At 49.3% G+C, this 25,701-nt stretch overlaps 1 protein-coding gene across 1 annotated transcript in view; it reads left to right on the top strand.

Annotated features, from left to right (window-relative positions):
• Positions 1-3,241: 3,241 nt before the first annotated feature.
• The window catches only part of LOC142570493 (alpha-(1,3)-fucosyltransferase C-like), an 80,637-nt gene continuing 58,177 nt past the window's right edge, over positions 3,242-25,701 (top strand). The window contains exon 1 of the transcript XR_012825669.1: positions 3,242-3,463. The gene's annotated coding sequence lies outside the window, so the exon portion shown is untranslated. The remainder of the gene's footprint in view (positions 3,464-25,701) is intronic.

Below are 25,701 nucleotides of genomic sequence, written 5' to 3'. Positions count from 1 at the left end.
AACTACGGCGCGTGGCTACCTCCTTTCCCGAGCGCCCTTCGCAAGGCTGCCATCTGTGGCGCGTTCATCGGCGCGCGCTATACGTACAGTCGGATACAAGTCAAGCCTGCAGTGAAGCCCCGCCCACGCTCTCATAACCGCCAGCCACTGTTCCTCCGCGAGACTGCAAATAGTTCGCGCTTCAAATTTTCCCTGTTACCTAAATAAGGCTGTAACCACAATAATAAAACTATAAGCGTGTAATTTTGGACATTTTCATTCGTCTATTATTGCGGAATGGGGAAAACCTAATTGTTTATTGAACTGAAATAAAACGCTTGCTACACTGCAACTATTTATTGTCAACTTTCACTTCAGTTGGCAGTGAAGTTTCATGAGTAAAACGGGGATAGCAGTGAAATGAACTTTATCGCGGGCTTTTGAAGAGTGAAATGCTCAGACTCCATACACTTTGGCCATGTGCACATATTTGGCACACCTCATCGCTTCCGCCGATGAAAAGACCCTTCAAGAACAGCAGACGCTCCGGAGGTATCAAGTACGATGCAATTTTGAAATGGTCGCATGAGGACGATATTGTTTGCTTTTGTGATTGGCTGGCGGAGTAACAACCTCGCGCGGTCCCTGTGCCTTGGTTGCCAACTGCTGTTTTTTTAAGTTGTATCCTACTCTATCGGAGGACATTTGTAGCAGATAAAGTCCGCTGCCAGTTTGCAATGTCTCGCGCGGTTTTCAACGAGCTGATCATCACTCAGATTGTGCAGTGTCCAATTGTTTGGGGTGCTAAAATTTAGGATTTTCGCAACAAAGAGGAGGGAAGAAATCTTTGGGAAGAAATTATGGGCTGAAGCCGAAGGTACTCCTCGTCGCAAGTGACGCATACTTCCATAACGTAAATGTCTGTGTCGCTCGAATACTGGCCATGTCCGTTGGTGCGTCATAATTGCCGCTTGCTTCCGTCTGTCGTTTCCGAGCTCCATTCTTTGGAGACAAATTGTCCCCACGCGCTGCTTTCTTCTTGCCTCTTCTTTTCCCCCGATGGTGACCACTTATGGCGACCACATATAAATCGCGGAAATGCGAACCAACCCATTGATTTGCTTCCATGCGGTTAATTCTGTTTGCCTGTACTAAGCAAGAATGTTAAGCTGTCGGCTATCAAGAGCTAAAATAGACACAAATGTCACACACACAAAATAGACACACACACACACACACACACACACACACACACACACACACACACACACACACACACACACACACGCACACGCACACGCACACGCACACGCGCACGCACGCACGCACGCACGCACACACACACACACACACACACACACACACACACACACAAATATATATATATATATATTGGCGCCAGCATGAATACATTTCCCTGGTGGTTATGTTATGTACCCCTACTTCAACGTGCTCGTAATGCATATACATGTACGTAGATATATTCATGCCCAGGGAAGTGCATATATACCACGTGTGGTATTAACGATGCTACCGTTATAAAAACATTGTACTGCGGATGTGTGCACTGCTGTTGTTGCCTCGTGGTGGTCCCCTCGTCAAGCTTTATGCTTACAGCTTTCTTACCAGGGTGGCCATAAACAATGTACTTTGTGCATGTTGTGAACAAAACTTGACTTGTTTAAAACGTTAACTGTCAGCAACCTGCCGTAATCGCTTTCCACGAAAGACGATTGTGGATTTCGTGACCCGCTGTGATTGCTTAGTGGCTATGGTGTTAGGCTACTGAGCACGAGGACCGTGCGACCACGAGGACCGTGCGACCACGGCGACCGCATTTAGATGGGGGCGAAATGCGAAAACACCCGTGTACTTAGATTTAGGTGCACGTTAAAGAACCCCAGGTGGTCGAAATTTCCGGAGTCCCCCACTACGGCGTGTCTCATAATCAGAAAGTGGTCTTGGCACGTAAAACCCCATAATTTTATTTTTGGATTTCGTGCGGCTGTTTTCCTTTTCTTCGTAAATTACGGATCCGCATGAGTGGTCCAGTCTCGGTCGATCGGAAATGTTCCACTTCAGGCGAATAGCCAACACATTTGCTTGAATTCGTAAAGAAACAATACGACACGCTTCTCGCGTGTCACAGCCTGACATTTAGCTCGTACGAAGGATGGGACAGTGCTTATAAGATACTTTATTAAAACTAAACTGTGTGGTTTTAGATTTCAAAACCACGATTTGATTACGAGACACGTCGTAATGTGGGAGTCCGTAAATATGGACCACTTGGGGTTCTTTGACGTGCGCCAAAATTTCAGTACCACGGGTGTTTTCGCATTTCGCCCCCATCGATATCAGATACTTTACTTTCTGCTAAAGTATGGAATTAAAATGCCACCCTGTCGTCATTTGCATTATCATGACTGCACGCCAAACAGCGAAATTAGCTGACGTCTGGCGGCAATAAATGTACGGTTATGACGATATTGCGCATAAATAAAATTCCCTTCACATTCATAGGCCGATCTGAGAACTGATTAATAAAACATGGTGAAACTGCACAAGTGAGTTCATCACACTCTTCGAAAGTGTTACGGGTTCTGTTCACTGGCTCAAGGCGCCGTATAAATGCCGTAGCAGTTGCTAGTGCGTCCGAGCGGGATCGTGACGGTTCTAACGCAGGCGACGTTGAAACAATACGGATTCAACATTCACCGCCGCTGCCGTACAAACATCTAGCTGACCTCCAAAGTGGAATCGCTGTAAGGCGACGGGTGAAACAAAAGTTACGTATTACTGGATGAAAAAACGCGCATGTAAGTTGGGGCCTTTTATTTTACAAGAATGTATCATTGCACATTGTGTGTCAAACGAAATCTGGGGCTGGGATACACATTGCGTCGCATTTTATTTTATTTATTTTATTTATTTATACATACTGCAGCTTCATTGAGGCTATTGTGGGAGTGGGATGAACAATAAACTAACATTTATAAACAAGCTTGCGTGAATTGTTTCAGTGGTAGTGAACGGATGTTACCCGGTAATGCATTCCAGACTTCAATAGTTGATGGAAAAAAAATTGTGTTTAAAGGAATCAGTGCGGGCAAAAAGGCTTGAGATATTTAGATCATGGTGACTCCTCGTACATGAGGGTGTGAGAAAAGTCAAATAGTTATCTAGAAAGGAGAGGCGAGGAAAATTGCTTAACGTGTGAAGGAATCTTAAGCATTCCAGTTTGCGACGCTCTGCAAGAGGAGTGAGACCAAGTAGGGGAAGAGAGTTAGACGGCGAAAATTCCTTGTCATATCTCCTACAAACAAAGCGCACTGCCTTTTTTTTTTTTGCACTGATTCTAGTTTTTTGATGTCACAGTGTTGGTATGAATTCCATACAACGCAGTCATATTCGAGGATGAGGCGAATGAGGGTTTTATATGTAAGAAGTTTAGTTTCTTAAGGAGCAAGACGCAGCGTACGATGTAAGTAACCTAGTATTTTAAGGGCCTTGTTACATGTGACATCAATGTGTTTCGATCATGACAAATCGTGTGTTAGAAGGATTCCTAAGTATTTGAATTCGAAGAACCTATTTAAGGTAATATTGTTAAAGACTTAGGCAAAGAAGGAATGGGATGGGCGTCGTGTAAAGGACATAGAGACAGTTTTGGAAAATATATTAATTTGCCATGCTTTGGACCAGTTACAGAAGTCAGCAAAATAATTGTTGATGACAACATGGTCAGTAGGAGGTTTATTGGTATGATATAAAACGCAATCATCTGCAGAAAGGAGTATTTTAACTGAGGTGTGTACGGGGAGATCATTATTATAAAGCAGGAATAAAAGAGGACCCAGTACTGAGCTTTGGGGAACCTCTGATGAAACAGGCATCAAGGGTGATTTAGTAGAGTTCAAACATACGCATTGAGAACGCTGGGAAAGAAAGTATGATATCCAACAAACTAAAGATGCATCTTTAGTATAGCGAACAGCTTGTGAATAAGCTTAGGGCGTGAGGCAGTGTCGAATGCCTTTGCAAAGTCTATAAAAATAACATCAATCTGGTCACCTATGTCTAAAGAGCTGCTGATGCCATGAACGAATTCTGTCAGTTGAGTTATAGTGCCGAGGCCATGCCTAAAACCATGCTGGAAAGTGTGTAAAGTTTTGTTAGTTTCAAGAAATTCCATAATATGTTTAAAGGTAATGCGTTCGAGTAATTTACATGAGTGTGCTGTTAAGGAGATTGGCCTATAGTTAGATAATAATTGAACGTTACTCGACTTAAATAATGGCAGAATTGAAGCAAGTTTCCACGAGGAAGGAAGGGTGGCGGTTGAGAGAGATTTCCTAAAGATAATTGTTAGATATCTGCTGCACCTAAGCGAGTATCGAACGAGAAAAACAGTCGGGATACCGTCAGGACCTCTCGACTTTTGGTGCCTAAGTTTAGGATTAAATTAAGTATACGAAGCTCTCCACATCTCAGTAAGGTGCCTGGTGGTGGTCTCGTGCTGACGATGCCCTCTCGGTGAGCGCATATTTCCCCCCTCATCTTTTAAGAGATTCAATACATACAAGCATTTGTCTCGCAAACCAGATTTATTCCAAGGGAATTTTCCACGTCTCAATAATTTCTCTCGTCGTATTCGAATGCTGATTGCCGTGTTATAGTTATTTAACGAAACTACCCCTCAAGTCTAAATATTGTAAGGCAGTTTGTCGTGTGCGTATCATGGCCACGCATGCTTATATCGCCTTTCCGTTTCTCTACCACGGTTGCGCTTTAAAACCACGGTGCTGCAAGTTTGCTTCAGAGACTTTCCTTTCCTTCCCTCTTCTCCGCCCTTAAACTGGCTCTCTTAACTACTACACGCGGAAACAAAGAAACAGCGCACGCTTTAGATCCTATAGATGAGATGAATATTTACAATTATTATTAGGGTTATAATTATATTCGAGCGCTGATTGCCGTGTTATAGTTTGTTAACGAAGCTTCCCCTCAAGTCTAAATATTGTAAGGCAGTTTGTCGTGTGCGTACCATGGACACGCATGCTTATATCGCCTTTCCGTTTCTCTACCACGGTTGCGCTTTAAAACCACGGCGCTGCAAGTTTGCTTCAGAGACTTTCCTTTCCTTCCCTGTTCTCCGCCCTTAAACTAGCTCTCTTAACTACTACACGCAGAGACAAAAAAAAAAAAAAACAGCGCGCGCTTTAGATCCTATAGATGAGATGAATATTTACAATTATTATTAGGGTTATAATTATATTCGAGTGCTGATTGCCGTGTTATAGTTTGTTAACGGAGCTTCCCCTCAAGTCTAAATATTGTAAGGCAGTTTGTCGTGTGCGTACCATGGACACGCATGCTTATATCGCCTTTCCGTTTCTCTACCACGGTTGCGCTTTAAAACCACGGCGCTGCAAGTTTGCTTCGGAGACTTTCCTTTCCTTCCCTCTTCTCCGCCCTTAAACTGGCTCTCTTAACTACTACACGCAGAGACAAAAAAAAAAAAAACAGCGCGCGCTTTAGATCCTATAGATAAGATGAATATTTACAATTATTATTAGGGTTATAATTATATTCGAGTGCTGATTGCCGTGTTATAGTTTGTTAACGAAGCTTCCCCTCAAGTCTAAATATTGTAAGGCAGTTTGTCGTGTGCGTATCATGGACACGCATGCCTATATCGCCTTCCGTTTCCCTACCACGGTTGCGCTTTAAAACCACGGCGCTGCAATATTGCTTTCCTCTCCTTCCTTCTTCTCCGCCCTTAAACTGGCTCTCTTAACTACTACACGCAGAGACAAAGCAAGAGCGCGCGCATGCGATCCCATAGATGAGATGAATACATATGTAGAAAAGCATCAGTCATAGCTCTCGAAGTATAGCCTTCTGAGCCGTTTCCTTTTTTTTTGTTTTCTTTGGAAGAAGTCCTATTAGGGTTATTATAATTACACGAAGGTATTTCGCCCTCGCCAGCAGCAGTACTTGAGATAGCTATTCCGGCGGCTAGCTTCCCACGCTATGCGTGCCGCCTTCGCACCTGTTTAAGCTTTTCCTAGACGCTAGAGCTACACTATGCCTGCGCAACCTTGAGCGATCGGAAAGCGCGTTTTCCACGCTTGGCCGGCGGAGAGGGGAGGCTTCGTTCCGGCCGCGAAGCTCTCCACATCTCAGTAAGGTGCCTGGTGGTGGTCTCGTGCTGACGATGCCCTCTCGGTGAGCGCATATTTCCCCCCACATCTTTTAAGAGATTCAATACATACAAGCATTTGTCTCGCAAACCAGATTTATTCCAAGGGAATTTTCCACGTCTCAATAATTTCTCTCGTCGTATTCGAATGCTGATTGCCGTGTTATAGTTTGTTAACGAAACTACCCCTCAAGTCTAAATATTGTAAGGCAGTTTGTCGTGTGCGTATCATGGCCACGCATGCTTATATCGCCTTTCCGTTTCTCTACCACGGTTGCGCTTTAAAACCACGGCGCTGCAAGTTTGCTTCAGAGACTTTCCTTTCCTTCCCTCTTCTCCGCCCTTAAACTGGCTCTCTTAACTACTACACGCGGAAACAAAGAAACAGCGCGCGCTTTAGATCCTATAGATGAGATGAATATTTACAATTATTATTAGGGTTATAATTATATTCGAGCGCTGATTGCCGTGTTATAGTTTGTTAACGAAGCTTCCCCTCAAGTCTAAATATTGTAAGGCAGTTTGTCGTGTGCGTACCATGGACACGCATGCTTATATCGCCTTTCCGTTTCTCTACCACGGTTGCGCTTTAAAACCACGGCGCTGCAAGTTTGCTTCAGAGACTTTCCTTTCCTTCCCTGTTCTCCGCCCTTAAACTGGCTCTCTTAACTACTACACGCAGAGACAAAAAAAAAAAAAACAGCGCGCGCTTTAGATCCTATAGATGAGATGAATATTTACAATTATTATTAGGGTTATAATTATATTCGAGTGCTGATTGCTGTGTTATAGTTTGTTAACGAAGCTTCCCCTCAAGTCTAAATATTGTAAGGCAGTTTGTCGTGTGCGTACCATGGACACGCATGCTTATATCGCCTTTCCGTTTCTCTACCACGGTTGCGCTTTAAAACCACGGCGCTGCAAGTTCGCTTCAGAGACTTTCCTTTCCTTCCCTCTTCTCCGCCCTTAAACTGGCTCTCTTAACTACTACACGCAGAGACAAAAAAAAAAAACAGCGCGCGCTTTAGATCCTATAGATGAGATGAATATTTACAATTATTATTAGGGTTATAATTATATTCGAGTGCTGATTGCCGTGTTATAGTTTGTTAACGAAGCTTCCCCTCAAGTCTAAATATTGTAAGGCAGTTTGTCGTGTGCGTATCATGGACACGCATGCCTATATCGCCTTTCCGTTTCTCTACCACGGTTGCGCTTTAAAACCACGGCGCTGCAAGTTTGCTTCAGAGACTTTCCTTTCCTTCCCTGTTCTCCGCCCTTAAACTAGCTCTCTTAACTACTACACGCAGAGACAAAAAAAAAAAAAAACAGCGCGCGCTTTAGATCCTATAGATGAGATGAATATTTACAATTATTATTAGGGTTATAATTATATTCGAGTGCTGATTGCCGTGTTATAGTTTGTTAACGGAGCTTCCCCTCAAGTCTAAATATTGTAAGGCAGTTTGTCGTGTGCGTACCATGGACACGCATGCTTATATCGCCTTTCCGTTTCTCTACCACGGTTGCGCTTTAAAACCACGGCGCTGCAAGTTTGCTTCGGAGACTTTCCTTTCCTTCCCTCTTCTCCGCCCTTAAACTGGCTCTCTTAACTACTACACGCAGAGACAAAAAAAAAAAAAAACAGCGCGCGCTTTAGATCCTATAGATAAGATGAATATTTACAATTATTATTAGGGTTATAATTATATTCGAGTGCTGATTGCCGTGTTATAGTTTGTTAACGAAGCTTCCCCTCAAGTCTAAATATTGTAAGGCAGTTTGTCGTGTGCGTATCATGGACACGCATGCCTATATCGCCTTCCGTTTCCCTACCACGGTTGCGCTTTAAAACCACGGCGCTGCAATATTGCTTTCCTCTCCTTCCTTCTTCTCCGCCCTTAAACTGGCTCTCTTAACTACTACACGCAGAGACAAAGCAAGAGCGCGCGCATGCGATCCCATAGATGAGATGAATACATATATAGAAAAGCATCAGTCATAGCTCTCGAAGTATAGCCTTCTGAGCCGTTTCCTTTTTTTTTGTTTTCTTTGAAAGAAGTCCTATTAGGGTTATTATAATTACACGAAGGTATTTCGCCCTCGCCAGCAGCAGTACTTGAGATAGCTATTCCGGCGGCTAGCTTCCCACGCTATGCGTGCCGCCTTCGCACCTGTTTAAGCTTTTCCTAGACGCTAGAGCTACACTATGCCTGCGCAACCTTGAGCGATCGGAAAGCGCGTTTTCCACGCTTGGCCGGCGGAGAGGGGAGGCTTCGTTCCGGCCGCGAAGCTCTCCACATCTCAGTAAGGTGCCTGGTGGTGGTCTCGTGCTGACGATGCCCTCTCGGTGAGCGCATATTTCCCCCCTCATCTTTTAAGAGATTCAATACATACAAGCATTTGTCTCGCAAACCAGATTTATTCCAAGGGAATTTTCCACGTCTCAATAATTTCTCTCGTCGTATTCGAATGCTGATTGCCGTGTTATAGTTTGTTAACGAAGCTTCCCCTCAAGTCTAAATATTTTAAGGCAGTTTTCCTAGTCTCTAAAGCCGCTCGAGTTCAGGCTGCTCCTCTGGCGGCCATTTTTCCAAGAAATTATGCCTTCCAACCACTTCCAACATCAGTCCCTTTCCACATAAGTATGTGGCTCGGAGCAGGAGCTATGGCGCTTGAAAGTAACCGCTGGCTTGACGAACCAACCGACTGAGCTACCTTTCCGGGCAACATTGAAGGATCACGAGTTCAAATCACAAGTTATGTTCCTTTTTTTCCCCCTTTTTTTTCTTTCTTTTTAATGTCTTTTCCTTCATTTTATCACTGTACGGAAACCCTCCTAAAAAAAATTATTTATCCTCAATTATGTGTGGCCACACATGTGCAGGTCATAAATACCAGGTTCTCTAGCCGAGTGCCATCCATGCGGTATAACCGAGCTCAGATTGGCCCACCTTGACTGATCAAATAGGGCACCACTGTAGGTTAAATGAGGCGTACAACTCCGGCGGGACCCGCCGTGGTTGCTCAGTCTTTATGGTGTTAGACTGCTGAGAACGAGGTCGCGGGATCGGACCCCGGCCACGGCGGCCGCATTTCGATGGGGGCGAAATGCGAAAACACCCGTGTACATAGAATTTGGTGCACGTTAAAGAACCCCAGGTGGTCGAAATTTTCGGAGTCCTCCACTACGGCGTGCATAATCAGAAAGTGGTTTTGTCACGCAAAACCCCATAACCCAATTTTTAATTTAACTCCTGCGGGGACGGTAGAGTATCCGTCTCCAGTGCAAGAGGACCGTGATTCAAATCCCGATGCCGCGCAATTCTCCACCGGAAAGTACAAAAAAAAAACGTGTGTTGAGAAAATTGCACAAACAGGCCTGGAGTGCGGTCTGATCCCGGTGACCAGAACCGGTAACGCACTCTCTCACCAGAGCAGGATTGGCCACCCTGGTGCAGTACTTGGCCACAACCTCCTATATGAATACAACAATCAAACCCCGGCCCTCAGTCCCCAGCAGCCGCGAAGCAACTGACCACGGCGGCGGTCAGATCTGTGACGCTGCAGAGGGTGCTAAGAATACCTGGCTCCGGACAGGCCGCCATTGGAATCTGAACTTGGCAACGTTTAACGTTAGAACGCTATCTAGTGAGGCGAGTCTAGCAGTGTTATTGGAGGAATTAGAGGGTAGTAAATGGGATATAATAGGGCTCAGTGAGGTTAGGAGGACAAAAGAAGCATATACAGTGCTAAAAAGCGGGCATGTACTGTGTTACCGGGGCTTAGCAGAGAGACGAGAACTAGGAGTCGGATTCCTGATTAATAAGGAAATTGCTGGTAACATACAGGAATTCTATAGCATTAACGAGAGGGTGGCAGGTCTTGTTGTGAAACTTAATAAGAGGTACAAATTGAAGGTGGTACAAGTCTATGCCCCTACATGCAGTCATGATGACCAGGAAGTCGAAAGCTTTTATGAAGACGTGGAATCGGCGATGGGTAAAGTCAAAACAAAATACACTATACTGATGGGCGACTTCAATGCCAGGGTAGGCAAGAAGCAGGCTGGAGACAAGTCAGTGGGGGAATATGGCATAGGCTCTGGGAATAGCAGAGGAGAATTATTAGTAGAGTTTGCAGAACAGAATAATATGCGGATAATGAACACCTTTTTCCGCAAGCGAGCTAGTCGAAAGTGGACGTGGAGGAGCCCGAATGGTGAGACTAGAAATGAAATCGACTTCATACTCTGCGCGAACCCTGGCATCATACAAGATGTAGACGTGCTCGGCAAGGTACGCTGCAGTGACCATAGGATGGTAAGAACTCGAATTAGCCTAGACTTGAAGAGGGAACGGAAGAAACTGGTACACAAGAAGCCAATCAATGAGTTAGCGGTAAGAGGGAAACTAGAGGATTCCGGATCACGCTACAGAACAGGTACTCGGCTTTAACTCAGGAAGAGGACCTTAGTGTTGCAGCAATGAACGACAATCTCATGAGCATCATTAAGGAGTGCGCAATAGAAGTCGGTGGTAACGCCGTTATACAGGAAACCAGTAAGCTATCGCAGGAGACGAAAGATCTGATCAAGAAACGCCAATGTATGAAAGCCTCTAACCCTACAGCTAGAACAGAACTGGCAGAACTTTCTAAGTTAATCAACAAGCGTAAGACAGCGGACATCAGAAACTATAATATGGATAGAATTGAACAGGCTCTCAGGAACGGAGGAAGCCTAAAAACAGTGAAGAAGAAACTAGGAATAGGCAAGAATCAGATGTGTGCGCTAAGAGACAAAGCCGGCAATATCGTTACTAATATGGATGAGATAGTTCAAGTAGCTGAGGAGTTCTATAGAGATTTATAGAGTACCAGTGGCACCCACGACGATAGTGGAAGAGAGAATAGCCTCGAGGAATTCGAAATCCCACAGGTAACGCCAGAAGAAGTAAAGAAAGCCTTAGGAGCTATGCAAATGGGGAAGGTAGCTGGGGAGGATCAGGTAACAGCAGATTTGTTGAAGGATGGTGGTCAGATTGTTCTAGAGAAACTGGCCACCCTGTATACGCAATGCCTCATAACCTCGAGCGTACCGGAATCTTGGAAGAACGCTAACATAATCCTAATCCATAAGAAAGGGGACGCCAAAGACTTGAAAAATTATAGACCGATCAGCTTACTGTCCGTTGCCTACAAAGTATTTACTAAGGTAATCGCAAAGAGAATCAGGAACACCTTAGACTTCTGTCAACCAAAGGACCAGGCAGGATTCCGTAAAGGCTACTCAACAATAGACCATATTCACACTGTCAATCAAGTGATAGAGAAATGTGCAGAATATAACCAACCCTTATATATAGCTTTCATTGATTACGAGAAAGCGTTTGATTCAGTCGAAACCTCAGCAGTCATGGAGGCATTACGGAATCAGGGTGTAGATGAGCCATATTTAAAAATACTGGAAGATATCTATAGCGGCTCCACAGCCACCGTAGTCCTCCACAAAGAAAGCAACAAAATCCCTATAAAGAAAGGCGTCAGACAGGGAGATACGATATCTCCAATGCTATTCACAGCATGTTTACAGGATGTATTCAGAGGCCTGGAGTGGGAAGAATTGGGGATAAAAGTTGATGGAGAATACCTTAGCAACTTGCGATTCGCTGATGATATTGCCTTGCTTAGTAACTCAGGAGACCAATTGCAATGCCTGCTCACTGACCTGGAGAGGCAAAGCAGAAGGGTGGGTCTGAAAATTAATCTGCAGAAAACTAAAGTATTGTTTAACAGTCTCGGAAGAGAACAGCAGTTTACGATAGGTAGCGAAGCACTGGAAGTGGTAAGGGAATACATCTACTTAGGGCAGGTAGTGACCACGGATCCGGATCATGAGACTGAAATAACCAGAAGAATAAGAATGGGCTGGGGTGCGTTTGGCAGGCATTCTCAAATCATGAACAGCAGGTTGCCACTATCCCTCAAAAGGAAAGTGTATAACAGCTGTGTGTTACCAGTACTCACATATGGGGCAGAAACCTGGAGGCTTACGAAAAGGGTTCTGCTGAAATTGAGGACGACGCAACGAGCTATGGAAAGAAGAATGATGGGTGTAACGTTAAGGGGGGATAAGAAAAGAGCAGATTGGGTGAGGCAACAAACGCGGGTAAACGACATCTTAGTTGAAATCAAGAAAAAGAAATGGGCATGGGCAGGACATGTAATGAGGAGGGAAGATAACCGATGGTCATTGAGGGTTACGGACTGGATTCCAAGGGAAGGGAAGCGTAGCAGGGGGCGGCAGAAAGTTAGGTGGGCGGATGAAATTAAGACGTTTGCAGGGACAACATGGCCACAATTAGTACATGACCGGGGTAGTTGGAGAAGTATGGGAGAGGCCTTTGCCCTGCAGTGGGCGTAACTAGGCTGATGATGATGATGATGATGATGATGATGATGATGACCCTCTAGAGACAGTGATATACCATCGATCGGAGGGTATGGTTCGGAATCAAAAAGAGGGCTTACAGAGTTATCAATCGTAAATACAGAGTGGAAGAAGGTGTTAAAAGAAGGAGCTATTGTCGGCGAATCAGAAACTGCAACATTGTCAATTATTAATGTGTGCGAGGATGACGCAAGTGGCAGGACAGCTTTCCAAAATTTTCGGGGATTAGCCATCATTAATTTCGGCAAGGTTACGTTGTAATGAAATTCTTTTGCAGCAACCATTTTAGAACAGAGTTCCTTTTTTGCGCTATGGAATTGCATTAGTTTTGTTGAGTCGCCAGAGTGTTTCGATCGACGTAATCTGGCTACACGACGTGATAAATGCAAAAGGTCCCTAGTCATCCAAGGAATTTCCGTTTTGTTTTGTTTGTTTTTAAAGGAATAAAAAGGTTGATACACTTACGGAGAAGATTTTTGAAGAATCTTGTCAAAGTATTAGTATCACTAGTGGTACTCATTAGTTCAAACTCATGAAAATAATCGCATAGGGCGTCTGTTATTGCTAAACCATCAGCGCAGTTAAAGTCAGGAAATGTGCTATACATATATTGGCACGCGCGAGGAAAGCAGAGACGAGGCGTGGGGCTTGGAGTCTCGGTGCCAACTAATCTTTATTCTTTGTGCGCCGGCCCTCTCTCGGCGGCCGGCTGGCTACGGTCGGCTCTGTTCCGCGCTGGCAGCGCCGCGGCTTATCCGCGGCATATTTGTGTTCACGGCAGCACTGCCCCCCTAGTGAGAACACGAACGGAACCAACACGACAAAACACTCCTGTGATTAGAGGTTGAGGCGATTTGGCGCATTGAGACGTCTGCCACTACGTATGTGGTAGGTGCGAGTATCAGGCGTGGCTGCATTTTCCGCCCTGGTGGAAACCGCTGCCCTGGGACGAGGCACTTTTGTATGGGTTCCAGGCGACGGGATGGAGGTGGATGTCATGGACTGCGTTTCCATGCAGGCAGGTTTAAGTCTGTTCAACGAGACAACTTCCCGCCGCCCCCGCATTTCGATAGTGCACTCTTCCGCCCACGACGGATAACCTTGAATGGCCCATCGTACGGTGCTTGTAGTGGTCGTCGTACAGCGTCTTTCCGCAGAAAGACATGACTACATGACTCAAGCTCGTTGCTCACGTGTGTCCTCCTCTCTGTGGGCTGTCGCGGAGGTGTAGCTCGAAGCTTGTTCATGATGTCACAGAAGAGAGATGCGTAGTCGCTGGCGGAAATGCGAGCTTGCTGTTGGCCGGATGCAAAGAAATCACCGGGTAGACGTAGCGAAGGTGCCGTAGACAAGTTCCGCAGCGCTGCAGCTTATATCTGCCTTGCACGCTGTGCGTATGCCCAAGAGCACGATAGGCAATGCTTCCACCCAAGAGTCATGTTCACTTGCCATAAGTGCTGCTTTCAGCTGCCGGTGAAACCTCTCGACCATTCCATTGCTCATCAGGTGGTAGGCCGTAGTCCTGATGCGCGAAGCGCCGATGACTTTCGTCAGACTGGCGAACAACGCAGACTCAAACTGGCTTCCTCTGTCCGTTGTAATGGAGGAAGGTGCACCAAAACGACATAGCCAGTGGTTGACAAAAGCGCGAGCAACAGTTTCGGCTGTAATGTCGGGAATCAGGATAGCTTCTGCCCACCGCATGAAACGGTCGACCAAAGTGAGCAAGTACGTTTGGACCTGGCAAGGTGTCTATGGTCCGGCTATGTCTATATGGATGTGGTCGAATCGGGCATCTGGCCCTGGGAAAGTCTCCAATGGTGTCATCCTGTGACGCTGAACCTTGGACCTTTGACACCTAAGACACTCGCGAGTCCACTGTCGGGAATCGCGGTTGATGCCAGGCCATACGAAACGTGCCGTGAGCAGCTTCTGGGTCACCCGGATTCCTGTGTGTGAAAGCTCGTGTAACGAAGCGTATACCTCCCGACGGAGGCAAGCAGGCAAGAATGGTCGAGGGCTACTTGTAGATGTATCGCAACAAATGTCTCCTGGTCCGGGCAAAGGAAACCAGTGTAACATAAGTGACGTCGATGTTTCCTGCAAACGGCGCAGTTCGTCATCGTCGCGTTGAGCTGCCGCCACTTTTGCGAGGTCTATTCCCGTGTGAGGGATGGCATTTACTGGGCTGCGCGACAGAGCATCGGCGACAGCGTTGTCCCCTCCTTTTACGTGGCGAATGTCCGTGGTGAATTCCGATATGTAGGACATCTGCCGCAGCTCGCGGGCTGTGTGCGTGCCGCCATCAGATTTGAGGGCGCGTAAGGCGTAGGTGAGAGGCTTGTGATCAGTCATTATAAAGAATGCCGTCCCTTCTAAGTAATGACGAAAGTGCCGGATTGCTGTGTAGACGGCCAACAGCTCGCGTGCGAAAGTGCTGTAACGCTGTTCGGTGGGTGTCAATTTCCGAGAAAAGAAAGCGATCGGTTGCCATACTCCTTTGTTGAGTTGTTGAAGGACAGCACCCACAGTTGGGTCCGAGGGGTCGACCATGACGCACTGTGGGACTCCCGGTTGCGGGTAGGCGAGAAGTGTCGCGTCGGCGAGGTGTCTCTTGATCTCTTGAAAAGCCGCTTCGGCGTCGTCCGTCCAGAGCAGCTCCCTAGCAGCACCTTCGTGTGTCCACAGCAAGAGGTGGAGAGGGTGTAGAACGGCCGCGCACCGAGGTACTAAACGTCGGTAGTAATTTACAAGGCCAAGGAACTCGCGGAGCTGGCGCTTAGTGGTGGGTCGGGTAAACTTCTCGACAGCTTTAACCTTTTCTGGATGAGGTTGAATGCCAGAGCTTGAAACAACATGGCCAAGAAAAGTCAGCTTCTCGGCACCCGGCTCGCACTTGTCCGTGTTCACCAGGATGCCATGCTCCGCCAGGCGCTGAAACACGGATCGCAGATGCGCCTGATGCTCATCCGGTGAAGTGCTTGCAATGAGTAGGTCGTCGAGGTATGCACGGCAGAAGTCGAGGCCATGCAAAACGCCTTTGATAAAACGCTGGAATGTCTGTCCGGAGTTTTGCAGGCCGAACGGCATGCGTAGGAACTCGAACAGGCCGAAGGGCGTGGTTATCGCCGTCTTCGATACATCCTTTGGAGCCACGGGGATCTGATGGTACGCCCACACGAGGTCGACCTTGGAGAAAATTGCTGCATCATGTAGGCCAGACGTGACATCATGAATGTAAGGTACCGGATAGCGGTCGGGCACGGTTGCTCGATTCAGGGCTCGATAGTCGCCGCAGGGTCGCCAGTCTCCTGGTGTAGACTTCGGCACCATGTGCAGTGGAGACGCCCACGGACTAGCGGACGGGCGGATTATGCCGAGCTCGAGCATGTGGTCGAATTCCTGTCGAGGTGCTTGCGGCTTTTGCGGGGACAGGCGACGTGGGCGTGCGTAAACTGGTGGGCCTGTGGTGACAATGTGGTGGCATGCATATATTGTGTTTGACGGCCGCGCTGCCCTGTGGTGGCCGCGTCAGTTCGGGGAAATCGCCGAGGATACGGGTGAATCGTGTAGCGCCCGGCGGTGCTACGAACGTGGGGCTGAGGGGTGGATGCCTGGATGGCTTCCCGCACACTTCTGCTTGTGACAGGGGGTCCTGTAAGCGGCAGTTGCGGACATCGACAAGAAGTCCGACGTTGCGCAAAAAGTCCGCTCCCAGGATGGCAAATTTTACGTCAGCCACGACGAAAATCCACCGAATCGTCCTCTTGAGGCCCAGGTCCAGCGAGAGGGAGCGTTGCCCGTACGTCGGTATCGTCGTATTGGGCCTCTTCGATTTTCGGAGTTCTGGCAGCCCGCTGGCAGCCAGATGGCAGCCAGCTAGCTCCGGTTCTGACAGGAAGTCACGTGGGCTGGGATCCCAAGACAACCCGAACCTGCCCGAAGTTTGCAAAATCGAACGCCGCTACAGCTGGCCAAATGTAAACATGCTACCAGCATGGCAGCGCCCGGCGAGGCCGGCGCGCGCTCGGCGTAGTCGGCCCTGTTGCGTTTCGCCTGCGACACGTGGTTTTGCCGGCGCGACTGCGGCGGGGCGGCAGACATTTTGGCCCGATCGTCGTCGCCGCAACGCTCATCGCCAGGTGTTTCCAGGCGCGACTGCGGCGATGCGACCGCAAAGGATCACCCTCTCCTTCCAGTCATTGTGCCCGAACCAGGCGATGCGAAAGCAGGGATCATCCTCTCATTACAGTCATTGTGCCCGACCGGCAGCGCTACGACAGTGTGCTACGACATTGTGCTACGACATTGTGCTACGGCATTGTGCTACGGCAGCGCTACGACAGTGTGCGTCACCATTAGCCCATTGTACATTCACGTGCTCGTCTATTGAGGGGTTCCTTCTTGCCCTCAACTGCGAGAGTATAAAAACAGCTGCCCCCGGACGCCAAAAGGAGGGCTCCGATTTCTTCTGTTGAGTAAAGTGCTCTCCCGTCTCTCTACTTCGGTCAACCTGACCGCCAACTCTTTGCGATGTTAAAATAAACAAGTTGTTTTGTTGTTACCAGTCGACTCATGCTTTGCCGGGACCTTCGGATGCTTCCAGTTGTACCCCAGGCCGCCAGGCCAACGCTACCCTTGGGGCTTGCGACCCAGGTACAACCACGGGCGTCAGCGCCGAGTTCCCAACAGATCGTACCAGCGGTGCGATCCAAACATCTGGTGGCAGCGGTGGGATCGCGACAACGGAGGCCAGCAGCGAAGAGATGCAGTTGACTGTATGCTGAGCAGCTCAACGACGATCCGGGAGCAGTGCAACGAGCCCTGTGTGACGACTGGTTGCCTGCAGCGGAACGACTGCGCGGAATTCCTGCCTGCGAGGTTTGGTGAGTGCGGGACTTTCTTCTTCTGAGCTTTGCCAGGCTTTTGTTAGTGTCAGAAACAGAGCTGGTAATTGTGGTTGTCGTTGCTGCCGGGTTAGTTTGCGGCAAGACAATAGTAAGCAGTAGAGAAAGCAGCATTCAGAGCAGCCATGGATTTGAAGTCGTTGCGCAAACCGAAATTGTTGGAGCTTGCAAGAGAGTTGGGTCTGGATGTCTCAGACAAACTCAGAAAACCAGAACTGCTAAAGGCTATTCTTGAGTTAGAGGCTGTGGATGACGAGCTGTCGGAATGCCTTGAGACTATTGAGGAGAGGACAAAAAGACAGGAGCGCGAACTTAAAGAGCAAAAAGAGAGACAGGAGCGCGAACTTAAAGAACAGAAAGAAAAAGAAGAGCGTGAACGTAAAGAACAGAAAGAGCGAGAGCAACAAGAGAAAAAAGAAGAGCGCGAACACGCTTTGGAAATGAAGCGTCTCGAGGTAGAGATGGAACGCGCTCGTAATGGAAGTCAGGCACACGGTGCAGGAGAACGAGTATTGTTCAAAATGACTGACCTGATGCGGCCGTTTAAGCTTGGAGAGGACATTGGTTTGTTCCTGGTTAACTTTGAGCGAACGTGCGAGAAGCAGGGATTCTCTCGGGAAACGAGGCCACAGCGCTTGCTCACTTTGTTACCCGGCGAGGCGGCCGACGTAGTCGCTCGCTTGGATAGAGAGGAGGCAGAGGATTTCGACAAAGTAAAATCGAGTCTGCTAAAAAAGTACCGGCTGTCTGCGGAAGCGTTCCGTCGGAAGTTTCGGGAAAATGAGAAAGGCAAAAGTGAGTCATATACAGAGTTTGCGTATAGGCTTATGTCGAACATGCAGGAGTGGCTCAAAGAAGAGAAAGCGTTTGGTGACCACGATAAAGTTCTGCAGTGCTTCGGGCTAGAACAGTTTTATAGTCGGTTACCGGAGAACGTGCGATACTGGGTCTTGGATAGGCCAGACGTTTGTACGGTGGCTAAAGCCGCTGAGCTAGCCGAGGAGTTTGTGACGCGTCGGGCTCGCGGAGCTAAGGACGGTCAAAAGGGTGAATTTGGCTCGAAGTTTGAGAGGCCGAAGTTCACGCCCATGAGATTAAAGGGGGACACGCGTAGTGAGGATGCGAGTGAAAGCAGTCCGACCAAACGTAAAGAGACGGCGGCAGCCAAACGCAGAAAGCGGTTCGAGATGAGGCGAGCGCGCGTTTGTTATACGTGCCAGAAGCCGGGTCACTTTTCGGCGCAGTGTCCGGAAACAACACCAAAAGTTGTGTTTTTTTCAATAGGCAGCACTGACGAGAACATGAAGCTTCTCGAGCCTTACATGCGAGACCTCCTCGTGAACGGGAAAGAGTGCCGAGTGCTTCGCGATTCCGCAGCTACGATGGATGTAGTTCACCCGTCTTATGTAGAACCCCATATGTTCACGGGCGAGTGCGCATGGATCAAGCAAGCCGTGGAAGCTCATAGCGTGTGTCTGCCAGTAGCAAAGGTGCTTATTGAAGGACCTTTCGGAGCGCTTGAGACAGAGGCGGCAGTGTCATCTATGCTGCCACCCCAGTACCCGTACCTATTTTCAAACAGGTCCGATCACCTCCTGCGCGAGAAGGGGCTTTTGTTTGGTGAAGCTAGTGTTCAGGCCTTAACCAGATCGAAGGTTCGGGAGCTCGCTGCAAAGGCGGTAGTTGCGGGGCCGACGTTATCAAACAACGAAAAAGGGTCAGAGGCGCAGCAAGCTGATATTCAGAGCACGCCCGAACTGAATAAACTTGAGTCTGTAACGTTAAAGGCGCCAGATACTGGAGAGGAAATGCCCGACACGGGAAAGTTAGAAGAGCTATCTACTGATTTGCTCATCGCGCCTACGTCAGACGGACTTGATAGGTTGCTAAAAGTCAGCCGGTCGGCTTTGATAGCCGAGCAAAAGAAGGATGGTAGCCTAGAAAACATACGCTGCAATGTCAAGGAAGGTATCGCCAGGAAAAATGCGCGTTTTGTGGAAAGAGGTGGAGTCCTGTACCGGAAGTATCTAGACCGCAGAGGAGTGGAGTTCGATCAGCTGATCGTGCCTCAATGCTATCGTCAAGATCTGTTGCGCTTGTCACACGGGGGTTCGTGGTCCGGACACCTAGGAGTTAAGAAAACTAAGGACCGTCTCTTGCAAGAGTACTATTGGCCAGGGTGTTTTCGGGACGCAGACCATTTCGTGAGGACATGTGACACTTGTCAGCGGGTGGGCAAACCAGGGGACAAATCAAGGGCGCCGTTGAAATTGGTACCTATCATAACGGAGCCTTTTAGACGGCTCGTTATTGATACAGTGGGACCTCTGCCGGTAACAGCCACGGGGTACAGACACATTTTGACTGCGATCTGCCCAGCGACAAAGTTCGCTGAAGCAGTGCCGCTTAAAGAACTCAGCTCAGTTGAGATAGTCAATGCACTACTGTCCATATTTGCGCGAGTTGGTTTTCCTGCGGAAATCCAATCAGATCAGGGCACAGTGTTTACTAGCGCTTTGACGACAACTTTTCTCGAAAGGTGTGGGGTAAAGCTGCTACACAGCTCAGTGTACCACCCACAGTCGAATTCCGTTGAGAAGCTCCACTCCGTCATGAAGCGCGTGTTGAGAGCGTTGTGTTTTGAACATCGAACTGACTGGGAGCTGTGTCTGCCTGGGGTGATGTTTGCATTGAGAACCGCGCCGCATGCGGCTACGGGGTTTTCGCCAGCTGAACTGGTGTACGGTCGCTCGCTTCGATCTCCGCTTCGCATGCTTCGAGAATCGTGGGAAGGTAGGGGCGACGACCCAGTCGTGGTGGAGTACGTACTTAAGCTCCTCGAACGCTTAAGAAGGGCACAGGAGTTGTCAGGTGAAGCAATGACAAAGGCCCAGCAGAGGGCCAAGGTTTATTATGATCGGACAGCCAGGGCCCGTCGTTTTGAGGTGGGCGATGTGGTCATGATATTGCGCACATCGCTAAACAACAAACTAGACGTGCAGTGGGAGGGCCCAGCACGAATTGTTCAGAAACTGTCGGACGTTAACTACGTGGTAAGTCTGCCAGGAAAGCAGAAAGCACAGCAAGTTTACCACTGTAATCTGCTCAAACCTTATAGACAAAGGGAAGCAGTGGTGTGCATGATGGTAAACGTTCCTGAAGAGCTTCCGGTCGAGCTTCCGGGACTAGGCTCAGTGACGAACAGGGAAGACACCGGTCAAGTCATTAGTGACCTTATCAGTAAAGCACCGCTGTCGCCCGAGCAGAAAACCGAACTACACCAGCTATTACAAGAGTTTCAAGGTCTGTTCTCTGAGAGGCCTGGTAGGACTTCTGTACTTACTCATAATATAGAACTTACCTCCCCAGAGCCAGTACGATCCAAGGCGTATCGGGTGTCACCCCGCCAGAGCGATATTATGGAGGCTGAGGTAAAGAAAATGCTACAGCTCGGTGTTATTGAGGCAGGTGAGAGTGATTATACCTCCCCTTTGATTTTAGTTGAGGTACCGGGCAAGGAACCTCGTCCTTGCGTCGACTACCGCAGGCTTAATTCCATCACTAAGGATCAAATTTATCCGATCCCTAACATCGAGGAGCGCCTTGAGAAAGTTAGTAGCGCTCAGTTTATTTCCACCCTAGATCTTGTCAGGGGTTATTGGCAGGTTCCACTTACAGAAGAGGCTAGTAGGTATGCGGCGTTCATTTCACCAATGGGAACATTCCGTCCTAAAGTGTTGAGTTTTGGTTTGAAGAACGCGCCATACTGTTTTTCAAGCCTCATGGATAAAGTGTTGCGGGGACAGCAAGAATTCGCTTTACCGTATCTAGACGACGTAGCGATATTCTCCGCATCCTGGTCTGAGCATATGACACACTTGCGGGCAGTGCTAACCCGCCTGCGCGGAGCGGGCTTGACAGTCAAGGCTCCTAAGTGCCAGTTAGCACAGGCCGAGGTTGTCTACCTCGGTCACGTGATTGGTCAGGGTCGTCGCCGCCCCTCTGAAATAAAAGTGGCCGCTGTGCGAGACTTTCCGCAACCGCGCACCAAGACCGATATTCGGTCGTTCTTGGGTGTCGCCGGCTACTATCAGAGGTACATCCCTAGGTACTCTGATATCGCGGCTCCCCTGACGGATGCTCTAAGAAAGTCAGAGCCTCAAACAGTCGTCTGGGACGAGACAAAGGAAAGAGCTTTTAGCGCCCTAAAGAGTGCCCTAACAAGCCAGCCTGTGCTACGATCGCCAGACTATACAAAAGGGTTCGTTGTTCAATGCGATGCTAGTGAGCGAGGCATGGGCGTTGTACTGTGCCAACGGGAAAATGGAGAAGTAGAACACCCCGTCCTGTATGCTAGTCGTAAGCTGACCAGTCGTGAGCAGGCGTATAGCGCCACCGAGAAAGAGTGTGCATGTCTCGTGTGGGCCGTTCAGAAATTGTCATGCTATCTAGCCGGCTCGAGGTTTATCATTGAGACGGATCACTGCCCTCTCCAATGGCTGCAGACCATCTCTCCCAAAAATGGCCGCCTCCTGCGCTGGAGCCTCGCTTTACAACAATATTCCTTTGAGGTGCGTTACAAAAAGGGGAGTCTCAACGGTAACGCCGATGGCTTAAGTCGAAGCCCCTAACGTAGGAATCAGCCTCAAAATTGTTGGTTACTGATGTTTTTCTTCCTGAGGCAGGATTTTTTTTAACATATTGCTTTTGTTTAGTGTTTCAAAGTGATGATATGCTTTCTAGTGCAATTTTTCAATTTGTGGACGCGTTCTGAGTGATGCTAGACTACTGTAAGGAACTATGCAGTGGTATAAAAAGGGGAAAGAGCCTGGCAGGGCTTAGTGAGGGTTGTGCCGTGCTTGCTGACTGAGCGGTTGAGTTTCAGCGTAGTTCTAACGCTTGCCGGGAACGAGAACAAAAATGTGAACTCTCCCGAAGTCACTTTGCAGTGTCCCGTGCGAACCTGAACGAGAGAACGAGGCCTTCTCTGTGCGCTGCGCTCACGAAACGTCGAGGGACGCCCGACTTCGGTTATGAGCATCATCGAGCGACATCCCTCCGGACAGCGGATGCAGTCCCCTGTCCATCGGGATCTCCTTTCCCCGGCGGGGCGGTCTGTTGCGTTTCGCCTGCGACACGTGGTTTTGCCGGCGCGACTGCGGCGGGGCGGCAGACATTTTGGCCCGATCGTCGTCGCCGCAACGCTCATCGCCAGGTGTTTCCAGGCGCGACTGCGGCGATGCGACCGCAAAGGATCAGCCTCTCCTTCCAGTCATTGTGCCCGAACCAGGCGATGCGAAAGCAGGGATCATCCTCTCATTACAGTCATTGTGCCCGACCGGCAGCGCTACGACAGTGTGCTACGACATTGTGCTACGACATTGTGCTACGACATTGTGCTACGGCAGCGCTACGACAGTGTGCGTCACCATTAGCCCATTGTACATTCACGTGCTCGTCTATTGAGGGGTTCCTTCTTGCCCTCAACTGCGAGAGTATAAAAACAGCTGCCCCCGGACGCCAAAAGGAGGGCTCCGATTTCTTCTGTTGAGTAAAGTGCTCTCCCGTCTCTCTACTTCGGTCAACCTGACCGCCAACTCTTTGCGATGTTAAAATAAACAAGTTGTTTTGTTGTTACCAGTCGACTCATGCTTTGCCGGGACCTTCGGATGCTTCCAGTTGTACCCCAGGCCGCCAGGCCAACGCTACCCTTGGGGCTTGCGACCCAGGTACAACCACGGGCGTCAGCGCCGAGTTCCCAACAGATCGTACCAGCGGTGCGATCCAAACAGCCCATTTATGCGTTACCAGCTTGAAAATATATAGTTGCATTCAGGAATACGATCACTTTCGCGCGATTTCGCGCGACTCAGCGCAGGACGCGTACTGGGACAACCTCGCCTTGCGCAGCGCAACAGGTGGCCTCCGACGCGGCGGATGACAAGACGCGAAATCGTGATTGTATACTCGAAAGCGATAGTTGGAGGATGCCTGTTCGCGGCGATCACGTCGCCCACTGGCGACATTGATGAGTTGGCGCTGTGTCATTACAAGACATGAAAAAGCAGGTTATCGGATACGTCTCATACGCATAAAATTTCGCGCCTACCTGCTTGCACGGGCTTCGATTTCAGAAAGTTTGTTGTGGCTGGTGGTGCTTCTCATTTTGACCCCAAGGAGCTGGGGACGCGGCTGGCGCATGAAAATGCACGTCGCCTGTGACCAGCGAAACGTTTCACACGAAAAACATTGGTCGCAATCATGAGAGCAATAAGCCAATGTACATACGTGTGTGTCTAATGTACCGAGTGCAATCAGTGTATTCTTATATCAACGGCCTGCAGTTCGAACACATCGGTTTCGAGCTGCCACCTAAGCATACGACGGACAGACGGAGCGAACATGGGCTAGCTGCAAAGCCTTGGCTAATTGCAGAGAAAGGAGAGATATATACATACGCGAGATATGTGAGAAGGAACGCCACCAGTGAAAGACGAACCCAAAATGTACCGCAATGTGTGGATGAGCGTCTACAACTTTCGTGGAACACGATGCAGTTAACATGCACGCATGAGAGCGCGGCGCTCTGTTCACCGCCGCGAAGAAGCAATCAGGGGACACACACACAAAAGCTTCAAGCGGTTCACCACGGCTCGTATCACACCGCTTCGCGATGCGCAACGGAGCGTTAGCACCTAAAAAGATAACGCTAGAAGTAAGGAAATCCGAAGATGACCGTAGACAGTTGGCTGAGCGAGGTAAATGTAAGTCCTCAAGCGCCCGCGTTGCAATCCGTGAAGTCCCAGCAAAGATGGCGGCGAGCGCCCATCGCCTCTTTTAGTCGTCTGCTAGCCAGAGAACTTCCAGAGAGCAGCCAGACCAAAATCGTCCTGGCAGGTTCTGGCAGCCCGCGGGTAGCCAGAACCGTCCAGCCCGAGCAAAACGAACGCCCGGCGGAAGTGCGTCGCGCGGTGGGCGGAGCAACCTGAGAAAAACGAAGGCGCTCTGGCTGGCTCTGGCAGCCCGCGGGTAGCCAGAAGTGTAAAATCGAAGAAGCCCATTGTTGACAGCTTGCAACGGTGCTGTGCACGGTCGTTTGCGGTCGGCTGGCGACGCCGGCACGACACTAACTTCCACCCCTGTGTCGACTAGGAAACGAGCACCTCTTTCGCGATCGGTCAGGAAGAAAACCGATTGGCGTCTGTCCGGCGGGGCGGGGGCACTGGTCACCCTCAGTGCTGGCCCGGGGCGTTTCCCGAATTTTCACAGGGCGACACGCAGTTCCGTGCAGCGTTGCCGAATTTGCGGTGGTACCAGCACACCCTACGTTGTTGTGGTTGTGATGCGGTACGCTGTCATGGTCGCTGGTTTCCGCTCGAGTGCAGCGCCGCGACGGTGTCTGCGAGGCGAGAAATTTCCTCTCGCATCTTTTGCAAGGCACTGGCGGACGGTGCGTCTGCGTGCACCGACGCGACTGTGGGCACTGCGACAGCCATGAGTTTGTCGGCGAGCTCGGCCATCTTGGCAAGGTCTGTCTCACCCGACGCCGTGAGGCCTATCCGTACACTTGTGGGAAGCCTTTGCAGGAACAGTTCCCGCACTAAACGACCGTCGCTTGCTGTTGCGTCGCCGGCCATTTATTGCATGTGCCGTAGCAACTGGCTGGGTCGGCGGTCGCCAAGTTCGGCCTCCCGCAGTAGCTGTTGGAGACGCTCCGGCTCTGTAGGTGTGACACGGCGAATAAGTCTCTTTTAGCGTCTGGTAGGCGTTCTCTGCGGGTGGTGTTAGCAGTAGGTCCCGCACCTCGCTGACCGTCGCAGGCGGGAGGCTGCACACCACGCGGTGGTATTTCGTGCTGTCAGCAGTGATGCGGCGTGCAGCGAACTGTGACTCAACTTGCACGAACCAAAGTTCCGGGTCGCCAGTCCAAAACGGAGGTAGCTTGACATCAAGTACGGCTACCGTGGGGCTGTCGGCGTCGCTTGGCTGGTTCATGGCGATCACGTCCGGGTCACCAATTATTGGCACGCGCGAAGAAAGCAGAGACGAGGCGTGGGGCTCGGAGCCTCGGTGCCAGCTAATCTGTATTCTTTGTGCGCCGGCCCTCTCTCGGCGGCCGGCTGGCTACGGTCGACTGCGGTCGGCTCTGTTCCGCGCTG

Source organism: Dermacentor variabilis, chromosome 1 (genome assembly GCF_050947875.1).
Source record: "Dermacentor variabilis isolate Ectoservices chromosome 1, ASM5094787v1, whole genome shotgun sequence".
Classification (NCBI taxonomy): Eukaryota; Metazoa; Arthropoda; class Arachnida; order Ixodida; family Ixodidae; genus Dermacentor; species Dermacentor variabilis.
The sequence above is the reverse complement of the archived record's forward strand: the minus strand, read 5'-3'. Positions and strand labels throughout refer to the sequence as shown.